This window comes from Perognathus longimembris, chromosome 16, assembly GCF_023159225.1.
Source record: "Perognathus longimembris pacificus isolate PPM17 chromosome 16, ASM2315922v1, whole genome shotgun sequence".
Classification (NCBI taxonomy): domain Eukaryota; kingdom Metazoa; phylum Chordata; class Mammalia; order Rodentia; family Heteromyidae; genus Perognathus; species Perognathus longimembris.
The window spans coordinates 48,122,111-48,138,333 of NC_063176.1; the positions used below are offsets into that span (position 1 = coordinate 48,122,111).

Consider the following 16,223-nt stretch of genomic DNA (forward strand, 5'->3'; position numbering starts at 1 on the left):
TTCAGATACGAGCCTCCTGGGCTTGGCTCCTTATTGTTATTGCTTGCACCAACAAATTATTTCTGAAGTAGATTGCCTTGCTTCTCAGATATCGTGATGCAGTGAAAAGATCACTGGCCCTCAGTTATCACAAGAATGTACTGTATGTCACACCTAGTCATCGTTATGGCTCATCTAATGTGTATGGAAAGAAACACTTAGTATTCTATTGTTGCAGATGAAGAAAACAGAGCACAAAAACTTTCAGTACTTGAGAGGAGGATTTCGACTACCAGATAGTAGAGGTGAGACTGGAGCCTGGCCTGTCTTGGCATCTCTTGGTCAATGACCAAGTCAGAGACCTGCATGGCAGCTCAGCAGAGCCACCAAACAACCTACTTGACCAAGACAGGTTTAGATTTCTCCATCTGCACATGACTTGTCTTGCACAGTCTCTTCTTTTGAAAAGCTTTCTGAAAAAAGACAAAAATAAGACGCTTGCTTGCAAATGCTTTGTAAGTTTGTAAAGGAAACACTGTGAAAAAATATCACCATTTATTAGTGTAATTACTTAATCCTGTGCAATGTACAAACTGATGCAATGTGCATAAGAACAAATATTAGAGAACAAACAGATTAATTTTCTTATCATCTGTTACTGGAGAAAAGACAAACAAGTATATAAATAAACAAATGCATAAAACAGCATCCCTGGCCACGTTTTATACTTTCATGTGGGTAAAAAATTATACAACTAAGTTAGCCTTCTCTAAATTAATGGAAAAGTGTTACTATGAATTGGTGAGATACTTTAAAAATGAAGGTAGACACTTATCTTTTAAGCTTTTAAAACAATCAGATCTGTAAACATTTCTATAGAGGAAGTTACCACTTTTTACACTTCTTTCTTTTCCTTTTCCCAGCAGACCATGTGTGTGGCTGCTTGGTGACACTGTTTGCAGAGATTGAATCCTCTGGGCACAGTTGTGATGGCCCTGATAGCCGCATGTGTGCCCTGCTCTGAACTCGGTAGTGAGGGTGGCAGTTCATTTGTGAAGTTAGAAAGAAAGAAAGAGCCTGCAACCTTCACTAATCAGGAGGCTGAGATCTGTGGATCATGGTTTGAAGCCAACCTGGGCAAGAATACTAATGACACACTTATTTTCAATTAACCACTGAAAGGGCAGAAGTGGAGCTTTAACTCAAGTGGTAAAACCACTAGCCTTGAGCAAAAATGAGTTCAGGGACAGGGCCTAAGCCCTGAGTTCGGGCCCCAACACTTGTTCAAAGAGAGAAAGAAGAAAGGAAGGAAGGAAGGAAGAAGGAAGGAAGGAAGGAAGGAAGGAAGGAAGGAAGGAAGGAAGGAAGGAAAGAACGAACGAACAATGATACATTAAAATTATCTCTAGATTTTCACACCTAAGATCTCTTCTGCTTTGGGGCCTGAATGATGTAATTTCCCTGGGCAAATGGAGAAGTGCACTACACATGGAAATCTAGGACATTTCCCCAAATGTCTGTTGTTTGATCATGTCTCTTGCTATGTGTGGTATGTGGTTGGTTTGTGGCTGAAATACAGGACCAGAGTTTCTCATTTTCAAGTCAGATGCACAGGCCTTTGGGTGTAAGTGACCCTGCGGCATATACCTCACCACTCATGAGATTCCTAAAACTTAAAAGAAATAAGGATTTTTCTTGGGCTTCCAGTATCTGTAGGTGAGACTCTCTCTGTCTTTATTACCTCTCATCTGTCCAGGTATTCCACAGGTATTTATTAAACTTTATAATGAGTTATTGGATGATGGTGCTATGAAGATGGAATATTGTATCTTCTTGTAAACGTAAGGAGAGTGGAGGGGGAGGAACAAGAGGAAAGGGAAGGAAAAGGGTCAGGTTTTCATGAACGTCTCCATGGTAGCAGCGGATGGCAACTTGGATTGAGTAATGCCTGAACTTTTTTTCATCTGCCTAAGAACTAACTAATAAGGTAGCTTTCACATGCACTGGTTTCAATGTGGACATTAGAATTAATTGAGTTTGAGATCCATAGTCACTTGCTGGAGTCTAAGTGTGCTTGTGTTTGTATAGTTGTAGGATGAAACAAGTATTTCCACATAGCTTTGTATGGAAAACAAAAGCCCCTCTTTCCATTCTCTATCTGTAATGCTCTTTCTTTTTCTTTTTACTTTTGGTCATATAATCTAGTTGAGTTCCTCCTTCTTAATCTTAATGTCTTCAATAGCAGAGGCTGACATACTATAATGGAAGATGGGATTCAATTCTCCAAGTACTACTCCCCTGTGCACATTTGCATTATTCTCATCTTTCTGAAATGGTTCTGTCATTATTTGGGGGTACATAGGTCTCCCAGGTTTACTGTGATGGCTGTAAAACTAATATTTGAAGCTTTTGTTATTATGTCTATGTTTCTTCCTTTCCTATCTTCCACTTCCTGCCGATGCCTTTTCCTAGTTGATGTGCATTCATTTTATATGTATTCATAACTATTTCATCCCTAAACTCTTTCTTAGTTTTCTAACAATTCTTTTAGTGTGACGAGGTGCTTCATGTTGTTTTTTTTCTTTTTCTTCAATTGCATCTTCTTGCAGATATCGATCCTGAAGCCTCCTGTGTATATTGGCCATATTGAATTTTTTTCCTGGGGTTTCACTTGACTGCATTCTTGTGTTTGGTCATATATGTCTAACTTTTAATCTGTTTATCTCGCCTTACTTTTGTTGCTGTTATTGGCCTAAACATGGGGGTTTCTCACAATTCTCTGCCAGTTGAGCCGCATATCCAGATCAGATATTTGCTAACTAATTGAAGATGGAATCTCATGTGTTTTCCTGTCTGTGCTTAGCTTCAGACATGGATTACCCAATTCTCAGCCTCCTGAGCAGTCGGGATTATGGGGTTGAGCCGCCAGTGCCTGCTTACTTGGTTCATTAACCTACAAAATACGTCAGAAATAAATTGTCTTTCTCACCCTTTAAAAATATTTTTATTCTCGTTTGCTTTTTTTGACTATTGATTGTGAGATGATTGTAAAGCATTAGGAAATTACAAAGACAGTATTGAGAGGACCTGAGTATCCTCCCAGTCTTGTGAAGTACAGAATACTATCAAAACAAAGAGACTGAATTTGTGTAAATATTTCTGTGTCATCATATCCCATTGGTAGAATTGTTTAGCCACAACAACCGAGCTAGTTAACTACTCCATTTCAAAAATAAATCTCCTTAGCATGTCTAATCAAGACCATTTGTTTCTCTTACAACAACCCCGGCAGCCATTATCTCTGGCCCATCTCTATAGATTTGCAAGTTCAAGAATTTTACATAAATTTGTAAACATGTTTAAGAATGTATTTTTTTTCCTCCCTATAATGCTCTTAGGATCCATCCTAGCTGTTGCTTGAATCAGCAGCCTGTTCTTTTCATTCCTAAGTTGAATTCCATGACTATATACATACACACACATATGTATATATGTATATACATGCATACACATACATACATACATACGTACCTACATACATATTGTTCCTGGGGTTTGAACTCCGGGTCTGGGCACTGTCCCTGACCTCCTTTTACTGAAGGCTAGCACTCTACCACTTGAGCCACAACACTATTTCAGCTTTTTCTGTGATTAATTGGAGATGAGAAGTCTCACAGACTTTCTTTCCTGGGCTGCCTTGAACTGTGATCCTCAGACCTCAGTCCTTGAGTAGCTAGGATTACAGTCGTGAGCCACTGGAGGCTGGGAAGGCATTTTGGTTGTTTTTGACATCTGTTTTTAGCTATTACAAATAAAATACTATGTTTAGATTTTCATGTTTTGCTAATATTTGTTAGCAAATTGAAGTATTGAATGCTTACTTCCATATAAATCCCTCTACTTTCCACTATTTACATCCCTCTAATAAATATCTTTAATATTCTGTAAGCATTGAAACCCATATTAGACAGTGCTTCATGCCTCCTTCAACCATAACTCAAAGAGAATTCCCAGGAGAAGAAACATCCATTTCATTTACTCTTATTTTTCACTCATTCCTTCCTGATAATATTTCTTTGATGGTATTTTTGTTGTTGTTGTTATTCTAAAGATAACTTCCTTTAGGTACTATTTTAGTCTAGGTCTTCCAGTGACAAGTACTCTCAGGTTTTGATCTGCAAATGTTTTTCGTTCTATGTTGAATTGTGACTCCCTGAAAGTATATGTTGACATCTTAATCCTGAGTATCTCAGAATATAACTTTATTTGAGGTCATTGTTGGTGTAATTAGTTAACATGTGGTCATCCTGGATTAGATGGGGCCATTAAGCCAATATAAATTGTCCTCATGAAAAAAAAACTCAAACTTAATCACATAGCAAAAGAGCTTGTGAAAACAAATACAGACATCATCACAAGCTCAAGAAAGGCTTAGGATTACTATCTGTGTTATTTTCCACAAAATGGTATTATATGAAATAAAAGTTTGAGCACCCATGGCTCACACCTGTAATCCTACCCACTCAGGAGGCTGAGATCTGAGGATTGCAATTCAGTCAGCCCAACTGGGAAAGTCTTTAGACTCTCATTTCCACCAGAAGACTGGAAGTGGCCCGATGGCCCAAAGTAGTAGAGTGCTAGCCTTGAGCAGAAGAGCTCAGCTTGAAGTCAACCACCACTACTGACAAAAAAACTGAAGCAAAATAAATGACTTTAACATGGGTCATGGCTTATGGAATGTACCTACATTTATAATGCAACAAAGTCAAAATTGTAGAACACAGGCCTGGGAATTACAAAGGGGCACACTCATAACATTATGACATTGAATTTGTTTCATTTACCTCTTCAAAAGTCTACTTTTCTTCTGACATAATATGAGGTGATTCAAGTGAGTCTGCAACTTTCCACAAATTTACATTTTACAGACTCCACCCAGCTCCATATCAATTATCAACTGCCATTGATAACTGATTGCTTGATTGTCATCAATAAACAGCACTATCGTAACACATGAAGTTTGTGGAAGTGACATCACACACCCCAAAGTGTAATATTTTAAATAAATTCGACTTAAAATGGGAAATGTGACCCCAGCCATCATGTGACTGGATGTGAACTTAGCCCAACCTGGAGTCAGGCCCAGTGGCTGATGACGGGTATCTCGCGTGACACACCTGACTTGGGACTAAAGTGTTTCTTACCTAGGATCTCACATGGACTAGACACACAGTCTCGCATATCTGATCATGTTCTTATTACAGACACCATCACAGGAAATGACTGATCATCTATAGGCAAAGAAATGTATTCTGCCTCTCAGCTCCCTTCATGAGTCCTTTACAAACATTAAATTCCTCTTGGTTATCATACAACACGTTGTTTCTTTACTTCTTGATGATTAGAGTGTTGTTGTTTTTTTTTCTTGAGTCACCATTCCCAAGACGGAAGGTTGATCTATCATAAATGTGTGCATTTTATATTCTCTCCTTCATATAGCCATGCATGAAAGCTGAGATTTTACTTTAAATTCCCAATCACAGCAGAATTTTTCTATAAAATCTATTAGATTGTAAACTCTCATTCAGGGGAGTTATATAGAGGTTGATTGTTATGCATCTTTAATTAAAGGGGTACAAAATCCTCCAAACTCAGGGGACTATGCTCTGGCTTTAGTGAGTGAAAGTTATTCTTGCTCCAAAACTGAACTTCAGGAAGAAATAGAAGCCATGTAGCAACCTCTTATAGGTAAATACGTTTCTATTTTTTCTATTTTATTTTTCTTGAAACGAAATCGAAAACACACATTTTTTTCTGTTGCTTGAAAGAGGAGATTCTGCATGGTGTAATACAAAATACTACAAATAGCAACTTTTTGGAGATAATAGAGAAATAGGTCACCAAACTTTATAAGTGTTTTCCAATATGTGAAAGTATAATGTACAAAGAATATTCATTGAGGAGTTAATATTACCAAAATATACTCTAATAAAACAATGATAATATAATAGAGTGCCAACTGAATTTCGTTGCTCTGGTTTCCTGTTTCTCTGTTGTCTGGCTTTCAGCTTCACAATCTAATTCAGTCATTGACTGACTATGTGCTCTTTAGCTAATTCTGTAGCTCCTTTGTATAATAGAAAGATGCTGTACTAATAGTATTGATTCATAAAAAAGATATGTGTGTGTGTGTGTATGTGTGTAAGAGAAATAGAGATAGACATGGAGGAAGAGAAACTATAGAATACATCATTATACAACTCATTCTTGCCTCTTCCTATTTTCTATTCATGTATCTTTTTCTACAGTAATACTTTCCCCATGCTGAAAAATAAAATATAGCTACTTCCAGAAAGGTAATTATAGATATGCATGCATTCTGCATTCACAGTCTTATTCATGGAAGTATTAAGGATGCAATAAACTTGCAATGATATGGCTAAAGTACATTGTATATCTTGGGTCCCAAAACACAGCAAACCAGAACACAAATTCATTGAATTTAAAAAGAATAAATTTTCAAACGAACTACAATTTTCTGGGATAACACAGAAAGGGCTAAAGTTGAAAATAACAGTATGGTGATTATAACCACAATAGAGTATTATATACTTGAAAACTGAAACGGAACGGGAACTTAAATATTCTTCTCACCGAAAAACGAAAAGAAAAGAAAAAGGTAAGTGCATGTCAAGTGAGGAGTAGGTTAAACACCTTGATAAAACTATTTTACAATTTATGTATGGAAGCATCACACTATATATTGTCCATATGCAATGACAGGCCACCATTTGTAGAGGACAATAATTTCAGAAGTAAATCAAGTTACTAATAAATATTGTGAGCATAATTTTGAGGTCTACAGTGTGTGTGTGTGTGTGTGTGTAAAAGTAGGTGAGTAAATATGTATGTATATTTCTAGTCATGTGATAGTTATTCCTGTACAGATATCTTTGATTGTGCTCATTAAGTATAAACAGGAAATTTCATGCTTTGAAATTACCAACATTTTATAGATGGATATTTAGAAGTTCAGTAACAGAAGACCAGGTAACATGAAGGACCCTAAAATAAAGTCTCTTCAAAAAAAAAAGTTGATTTGACAAATAGTAATAGAAAAGCAAAAATGCAAATAGCAATCCTCTATTGATGTGATATTGCAGAAAATTCTATGGCAAAAAAATTGTAAATAGAACTTGAAGCACGAACTTTCAAAAGCCCAGGAAACCAGGTAGCTGGAATTTAAGCAAAAGCAAAAGGCGATTGAAGTGCTAAGCATTCATCCCAGGAAGGGCTGGTCACAAGTCCTGGCTGTTTGCAATGCTCATTCTGTTCAACAGAATCCTGGGAAATTTGGTTTCTAAGGCTTATAGTTCCATTCAGAGAGTCAGTGTATCAATAATCGCATGTGGCAATGTGTTTTGTACTTAAATCACCTAAGAAATCATAATGGATATTTTAGGCTGTTTAGTACCTGCTATAAGTTCTATGTAGTATGTTCTGTTAATTATGTTTACTTTGAAGGTTATCTTTAAGTAGTTGTCCAGCGTTTTGATATATGAACATACCAGTACAAGGCATTGCAAAATCTATGTCACTCCTGTCATTCTCCCTTTCCATGTACCCCCAACCCGACCCACGTTACCCAGTTGGTTCCATTTTTGCATATGCACATTATGTATGATGATTATTTACCTACAGTTTCTCATAGGAAGTGATTAGCCACTGACTGGTCTGCCTTTTACCTAACCAGGTTGCTTTCATGAACCTCACAGTAATGAAACTTGCAATTGTTTTTGGCAGTCTTACACAGAATTTTTATCGGTCATGCCATGTGGGCTGTTATTGTATGGTAAGGATTGCAGAGGATTTCTAAGCTTGAGTTTGGTTAGGCTGGGGAAGGATGCAGAGTCATGGTCAGAAACAAGAGAGACTAGTACAACCTTCTCAGTGTCATAAGCTCCTGCAGTGACAGAAAACACAATGACAGCAACCCCATCATTGTTCATAAATCAGCCTTCCTTCTCCAGCCAAACAACTCCATGCACTTCTAAAAGGGAAGACTGCTTAGATAAATTCTGCTTTATGGGAAAGGAAATATAAAATAATGACTAATTCAGAGAGCAAGGGGTCATCACTAGCAGAAAAGCACTGTCAACAAGATGTAAAGGAGAGATATTTCCCTGATGCAACTGATCGTTGAAAACTAAAAACATCCCGCAGGAAGAGGAAAAATGGCACAAGTGATAGAGTGCCAATGACGAGCAAAAAAGAAAAGCAAGGGCATAACAAAAGCCCCAGAACTAGTGTATTCACACACACACACACACACACACACACGCATGCATGCACACACCAAACCACATACAAAATGAAATGACTTATGACAGATGGAATTAATTTGGAGACATTTGGGACTCATGAATTTCATTTCCTTCGTGACACACAAACATTAAAAAACCTGACAGTGGCACTTTTGAGGAAGACAGAGTAGAAAGGGTCGGTAGACATTGGCTATCAGTGTTCACTATTAATGAAAAGTGAAACTGGGGCTTGGCTGCATCTGCCCTCCTGAGAGCGCTGGGACATGGAAGGTATGGGACGGGAGGGGGAGGGGTGGGGGAGCGGCCTCCGGTACCGGGTTGGTCACACCTTGAAGAAGAGCTTGGGAATGTGAAACCTCATGATCTGGGCACCAGTTAATTTTTTTTTATTTTTTTTTTATTTCTAGTAACCTTCCATACAGTAAAATCAGACTTGATCCTGAAGCAAGGCAATATAAAACCCAAAGCAAACAGAAACGTGGGCACTAAAATATCCCTCAAATGTGAAAATCTAAATTGCTATATTCTTATTAAAGTTAATGTCGCCACTAAAAGGAAATGTAGTCCTATGGGTCTGGAGCATACGTTTTAAGGATAAACACACTAAATGACAAGGTAGCATTTACTTTTCTCTTCTGGGACTGCTGGGGTTTGAACTAAGGTCCCTGGCTGAGCCTCCTGGGCAGGTGCTCCCCTGCTGAGCCACATTTCCAGCCTGCTTTTGCATTGATTACTGTAGAGGTAGGGTCTCCCTTTGTTTCTGGGCCAGCTTGGGCTTTGATCTTCTTGCTCCTGCATCCCATGTTGTTAGGCCTAATGGTCCATTTGCTGGGTGTGGTGAGACAGGGTCTCAATTGCTGTTCAGATGCATGCCTGGAGCCATTTTCTTATTGACTGCCTTTAGTAGCTGAGATGACAGGCATGTGACACTGTATCCAAGTATAGATTGAGATGCAGACCTGCCAATTTTTTTTTCCTGGATTATCTTTGGACCATTAGTCTCCCATTCTCTGCCTTCCAAGTAGCTAGGATGACAGGTTTGTGTGCCACTGGGTCTGACTTGTGATAAAAGGATTGTTTTTGTTTTATAAAAAATACTATGATGGGTTACAGTCAGGTGATGTATAGAGGGGATACAGTCATGTACAAAAATGAGTACATTTCTTTTTGTACAGTGTCACCCCTTCCCTCACTCTCTCTGTTTTTTTCCCTCCTGTCCTCACTCACAAGTTGTACAGTTCATTTTCAATGTAGGGTCTAGTACATTTACTCCATGTCCCTCCGTTTCTCTCCTTATCCTCTCAAAGGCAGATAAATGAACAAACAAGACAAAGAGCAAAGAAAACAGAAACAGCAACAAGGAATAAAACTCTTGTTTCCACTTCCTGGAGTTCATTTTGTTTTGTTTTGGGTTTTTTTTGCAAGTCCTGGGGTTTGAACTCAGGGCTTGAACTTTCCCTGGTTTCTTTTTGCTCAAGGCTAGCACTCTACCACTTGAGCCGCAATGCCACTTTCAGCTTTTTCTATATATGTGGTGCTGAGGAATCAAACCCAGGGCTTCATGTATACAAGGTGAGCACTTTGCCACTAGGCCATATTCCCAGCCCCTGGAGTTCATTTTGATGACATTTTACATGATTGATAAAATGATTGTGAAAGCTATCATATACTAGAGATATTTCTATTTTCTATATTGTTATGATTACATGAAAACTTAGTCATGAGAATTAGTGTCTTAGAAATTTCAAATATATAGACCATGAAATCAACCAAGAAAAAGAAGTTGGATAAGAAATGTACTCATGGCCTTACATATGTAACTGTAACCTCTCTGTACTTCACTTTGACAATAAAGAAAAAAAAAGATGGATTACAGCCTGGTTTCTCATTCATTAAAGCTGAGTCTGGAGCTTGCCAGCAGGTGGCAGTAGTGAACAAGCTGTGTTTTAAAGCAGAGCAGCTTCCTGCTCTGCTTTTCTGTGTACAAGCTCAACCTCAGGGCAAGGTTCTGTTTTATAATCATTCACATACTTAAATCGCCATTCCTCTTGGAATATGAATGCACTTGTGATACCAACAGTCAAATTTCCTTGCAGAAATGTTTTGGACACACATACATATACACATACATACATATACACATATGAATATATGTGTATGTGTATGAGCATATATATATGGAACTCCTGTCAAGTTATTTTGAACTCTGTGGGGTCCCGTTTATTTTTCTTTTCTTTCTTTCTTTCTTTCTTTCTTTCTTTTTTTTTTTTTTTTTTTTTGGTTGAGAAGTGTCTGTAATCCCAGGGCTAGGGAAGTCAGAAAGGAGAATCAGGAATTCTAGGCTATCTTGACTTACTTAGTGAAACAAGACAAAACAATAAAAGCAACAAATTAAACAAAACCAAAACCTGTTGTAACAGAAAGTTTCTTGAGAGTGAGAGTAGCACATCAAATATCATGCTTTCTTCTTTGGGGCATTGATGGCTTATAACAAACCATGTAGAACCTAATGATCAAGCTCTCCCATTTTTAAGAAATACATTAAGGAATGTACTGTTCATACCCGCACCTACACCTTTAGAGGGGAGCTAAGTGGGGTTTCTTGACCTTCGGCCTCCTCCCGCCAATTGTCTGTCAGGAGCCATCATTCACAGAGCCAGGATCTAGTGAAAGCTCAAGTGGACAGAAAACCAGGTCATTCTACTCCACTGCCGCCATGATGGGCAGTCACCACACGGTGGCGGTGCTGCCAACCTCTTGTTTTCAGTTTTACTCTAGCAGCCTCTTGCAGCCTTTCTCCCATGCCTGTGCTTTAGATTCTGGCCCTGGCCCCTTTCCCACATGCACATCTCCCTCTGCAGACTCACACAAAGGTCTCTGGGACCTGAGGGGCTTGCAGGGTCAACCACATTCTGTGCTTCTGTCCTCCAGTCTTCTCTAAGTTTGGCTTACCTTCCTGACTCTGTTCCCTTCTTAGGAAGCAATTCCTGCCTGTTTTGGCATTCCAGAGCTAAAGCATTCATCGTCCACTTTCTGCATAGACAATGGCTGTAGAGTCAGGGGAATGGGAGAATATTTCATACATCGCAGAGGCAAATGCACGAACACTATCTCTCTGTGTCTGTCTGTCCCGCTCATACAAACATGCACAGAGCTATTTCTTATTGCCTTTCCCTAGAGCAGTGTAACCATTTCCATCAAGAGTAAGGGCAATCAAACAATCCTTTAATAAGAAACCATTAGATTTTGGTACCATGAGGGTTAGGAATTGAATCACCAGGAAACATTGTTTTTCTCTAGACTCTGACTGTTTACCTTTCCAGCTGCTGGGAATAGAGGAGGTTAGGCCATTTCCCAGTCCTAAAGAAAATAATAATTAGTGCAAACAAGAGAAAGAACCATGCAGCAGGTCCCTAAGTCTCTTGCTCCCCCTCCCGTGCCCCCTCCACAAGTCTTTTTAGGCAAGAAGACCTTCTAAGACTCTCAAAGGGCCCAGTCCCTCTGGGTTTGTGAAGTAAGACTCTTAGCTAGTAAGAACAAAGATACTAGCTGCTAGTGTTTTTTTGTTTTCAGGGTTCTGATCTTCACCAGACAAATTTATCACCTGCACCCGTGGGTAAGGATAGGACGCACTTTTATATGAATAACTCACCGAAAATGAATGTCTCAATCCTGATCCAGCCTGAGGCACGGCTTCTACACTCTCTCTCCATGGCAAATGAATTCATTTGTGAACTTTCTCGTTGAAGTTTTCCTTCCTTGTTTTCTCTCCTGAGATGCGCGCTTGGCACCTCAACCGGCATTCCACTTGATGACCTTTCACATCTTCGCATTTGCTCTTCTGAACTTCTCCCTCACTGGGGTTATAGTCACATTCCTAGAATTTCTCATCCACATCTGGGTGATTGTCAAGAATTTACTTGTTGTCTCCAGCCATTATGGAAAATGCTTGCTTATAACTCCTATCTATAGTGTATATTCTATACAATATATACACATATTTTATATATATATATATACACCTACAGACACACTCAATGGCATGTTTGCAAGTCTATGAAGCTTGAAGCTTCTATAATCATTGAAAATCTCCTTACTGCCTTCTTTCTGTTATGCTGGTTTTACCTGCAGAATCATACTATTTGTTACTAAAATGCATAATCACATTTAAAGCAAATGATCTAATTGCATAAATTTTCTTCTGATCTGGAGTTCCTGGCACTCAAGCCATTTCCTAGCAAAACTATTATGATTCATGGGCGGCTTCCAAATTTTGTGTGTTGGCTCAGGTTCTTCTTTTTTTTTTTCCCCCTGTCTTTTTCTTCTAACAATACAGAAAATAAACTCAAGAGTTTTTAAAAGTTCAGATACGCCAGCCATTGCTTTGCTTTCTTTTACTCTCTTCACTTTTTAATGAAGACAAGGAAGCACTTACCAATGCTAAAATGAAAAATTCAGTATCTACTTACCGATGAAGCCCTTTCCATATGCCATTTAAATAATCCATAGGAGAACTTGCAAAGTTATCTTTTCTGATTTTCTTTTCACTTTTAATTTTTTCTGAGAAAATTTAGATTCAAAGAAGAGAAATAACTAGCCCATAATGACTTGGGTCTGGGGACAGGCCTAAGCTAGTGTATACCCAAAAGAGCCAACTCCTATTCTGGTATTCTGGTTCTTACAAGATTAATAAAGTCCATGTCTTAGTGTTTTTTTGTTTTTGTTTTTGTATTATACTATCCAGTTTGTTTAGTTTTAGATTTAGAGGCACATTCTAGTTAATACAAATGAAGGAAACCATGCAATCTGTGTTTCTTTGGGTCTGGCTTACTTTGCTTAATGGATTCTAGATATTCACACAGTGAGACTAAAGGAAGGTATTCTTAGGAAAGGATCACAAAGGCCCAATATCTACATTCATCTGACATAAAAAATTTATTTACCGAAATGAATTTCAAGAAATGGAAACAAGAGGGTTTTTTGTTGTTATTTTGCTTTTTGTTTTCTCCATTGTCCCTGTTTTTAATTTCTGCAGCTTTTGTCTTGAATGTAAGTTTATCTGTTTGGGGGAGGTTTCGGGGGAGCATTGAAATGGTGGGAAGAAGGGTGAAGAAATGCAGCAGTGATACTCCCTAGACACTATGTGGAAAATGAACTGTACAGCTGGGGGGGGTATAAAATGGAGTTGGGAGGGGGAAATTGGGAGAAAAAGAGGGAAGAGGTGACACTGTTCAAAAAGAAATGTACTTGGGGGCTGGAGATATAGTCTAGTGGCAAGAGTGCCTGCCTCAGATACACGAGGCCCTAGGTTCGATTCCCCAGCACCACATATACAGAAAACGGCCAGAAGCGGCGCTGTGGCTCAAGTGGCAGAGTGCTAGCCTTGAGCGGGAAGAAGCCAGGGACAGTGCTCAGGCCCGGAGTCCAAGGCCCAGGACTGGCCAAAAAAAAAAAAAAAAAAAAAAAAAAAAAAAAGAAATGTACTTATTACCTGACTTACGTAACTATCACCCCCGTGCATCACCTTTACACTAACAATTTTTCCAAATCCATTTTTTGTTTTGTATTGCTGCATGCCCATAAAGCAACTGTTGTTTTTCTATTGCCAGTAGAATAAAGTCCACTAGTTAGTGCTTTGAATGTCAGCTTGTTCTTTTCATTCAGTAAAAGACAAAAAGAATAAGTAAACTTTTGCTGGGAGAAGAGAGAAGAGCCCCACGTTTGTCACTTCCCACTGTCAGTCCATTTGGTGTCTATTTCTATCCACCATCTCCCGCCTGTTGATGGAATGAGCACTCCTGTGATTGCTAGGGGGAATGCACAGCCGCGGGCATTGTTCATTGTGACAGGCACTTCACCAGCATTGTTCAAATGATCTCAGAAATAGGCAGATAATTGGAGCAATGTTCTTTTCATTTCATTGGTGGGAATGCAACCACAATTTGGGAATTGTCATCCAACGTCCTGTGCTGCTTGTGAGATATGAATTCCTGGGTGCCGCGGCGGGGGAAATGAAACTGAGGGATACATCTGTCTGTGCATTGTACAGATGATGGCGCACTCCCCGGGTGCCAAGTCTAGTCCTAGACACAAAGACTTCTACTGGGGGTTAAACAGGGCGGACAGGGCTGAGCACTTCCCAGCTCCTTCCCTTCTAAGTCCTTCCCAGCCCTGGGGGCCGTTCCCTCCCTGCCTCACCCTTGCACACATTTGTACTTTTTTAGTCTTACAAAGGGAGCAGAAGCACACTGGACCAACCGGGACAGGAGAGAAAAACTAAGAGAGAGTGAAGGAAGGGATGACATTGTTGAACCAGAAATGTACTCATTATCTGACATTTGAAAGGGTGAGACTTCTATACATCACCTATATAACACTAACACATAAAAATAAAAAAAAATTAAAATCCAGAAAAATAGGTAACCATAATGTAAGTAACCTTTAGTATAAAAAAAGATGATACCCACCTTTGATATTAAAAAAAAGATTAGTATCAGTATCTCAAGTTCTTAAGATTACTTCTAATTTAGAACTTGTTGAACACTTCAACTCTGTCTTACTATTTTTCTTCACATTGGTCTTTTTTTCTTTTTTTCTTTCTAACATGTAATAAGTTTGTATATTATGAAATGTAATGTGGCGGGATTCCAATACATGTGTACAATATGCCCTTCTCAAACCAGGGTAGTTAGCTTGTCACTCTCCTTATCTTTTCTTTGTGTTTGGAGCCTTTGAGCTGCTCTTCTGCTTTGTACAAAAGGGAAAGAAAGGAAGAAAGAAAGAAAGAAAGAAAGAAAGAAAGAAAGAAGAAAGAAAGAAAGAAAGAAAGAAAGAAAGAAAGAAAGAAAGATAGAAAGAAAGAAAGAAAGAGAAAGCAAGAAAGAGAGAGAGAGAAAAAGAGAGAGCGAAAGAAAGAAAGGAAGGAAGGAAAAAAAGAAAGAAGGAAGGAAGGAAGGAAGGAAGGGAGGGAGGGAAGGAGGGAGGGAGGGAGGGAGGGAGGGAAGGAGGGAGGGAGGGAAGGAAAGAAAGAAAGAAAGAGAGGGTAAGCCATGAGGACTTCAGTCAGTTGGCCTAGTTTGCCAGGCCTACTGGCACCTACTTCTCTTATGTAAACGTGTTTTGGTATCTGGTTTCCTACCTGACATCTATCCTCCCCCTCCCTTTCCCAGTCTATAAATACTACTATATTTGGACATCTAGCTTTACCTCGCATATATGAGAGAACAGGAAGTATTTATCTTTGGGACTTGATTTATCTCACCCAATCGAATTAATCTCCATCAGATCTATGCATGTTTCTAGAAATGACAGAATAGTATCATTTCTTGTGGCAAGATGATATTATTACATCGGACAATAGATCGTATTTTCTTCACCTATTCTGCTATTGGTGAACACCTGGTTGATTGTGTAGCTGAATTATTGTGAATAGTGCTGCAGGTATTTCTTTGAAATGCTGTTTTCATTTCCTTTGAATACATATGCAGAAGTGGGATAGGTGAATCATAGGGGAGGTCTATTTTAGTTTTCTGAGAAACTTACATATTTTTCTCCATACTGATTTACATTCCTACCAACAGAGTTTTCTTTCTTCCATATTATGCCAGCATTTGTTATTTTGGGTTTGCTTTTGATAAGAGCCCTTTTTAAATGGAGTAAAACGAAATCTCAGTGTGAATTTTGCTTTCTATTTCCCTAATGGGTAATATTATTAAGAATTTTGTCATTTGATTGCTGATCATTTCTGCTTCTTCTTTTGGGGAATTTCTATTCAGGTTACTTCCTTATGTTTAGTAAGATCATTTGGATTTTTTTTTTAGTATCTTATGTGTTAGAAATATTTGCCTTTTTTCAGATGAATAGTTATGAAGTATTTTATCCCCTTTTGTAGCTTCTCCTTCTACTCTGGTGATTATTCCT

The 16,223-nt window shown here is 38.6% G+C and overlaps 1 protein-coding gene and 1 long non-coding RNA gene across 4 annotated transcripts in view; both read left to right on the forward strand.

The window, feature by feature from the left end:
• Positions 1-16,223, forward strand: part of Kcnip4 (potassium voltage-gated channel interacting protein 4) — an 857,080-nt gene that overhangs the window by 122,760 nt on the left and 718,097 nt on the right. The gene's annotated exons all lie outside the window — the stretch shown is intronic.
• On the forward strand, positions 5,735-6,627 carry LOC125364863. The gene is made up of 2 exons (XR_007213579.1): positions 5,735-6,110; positions 6,223-6,627. It is a non-coding gene; the product is annotated as an uncharacterized LOC125364863 (long non-coding RNA).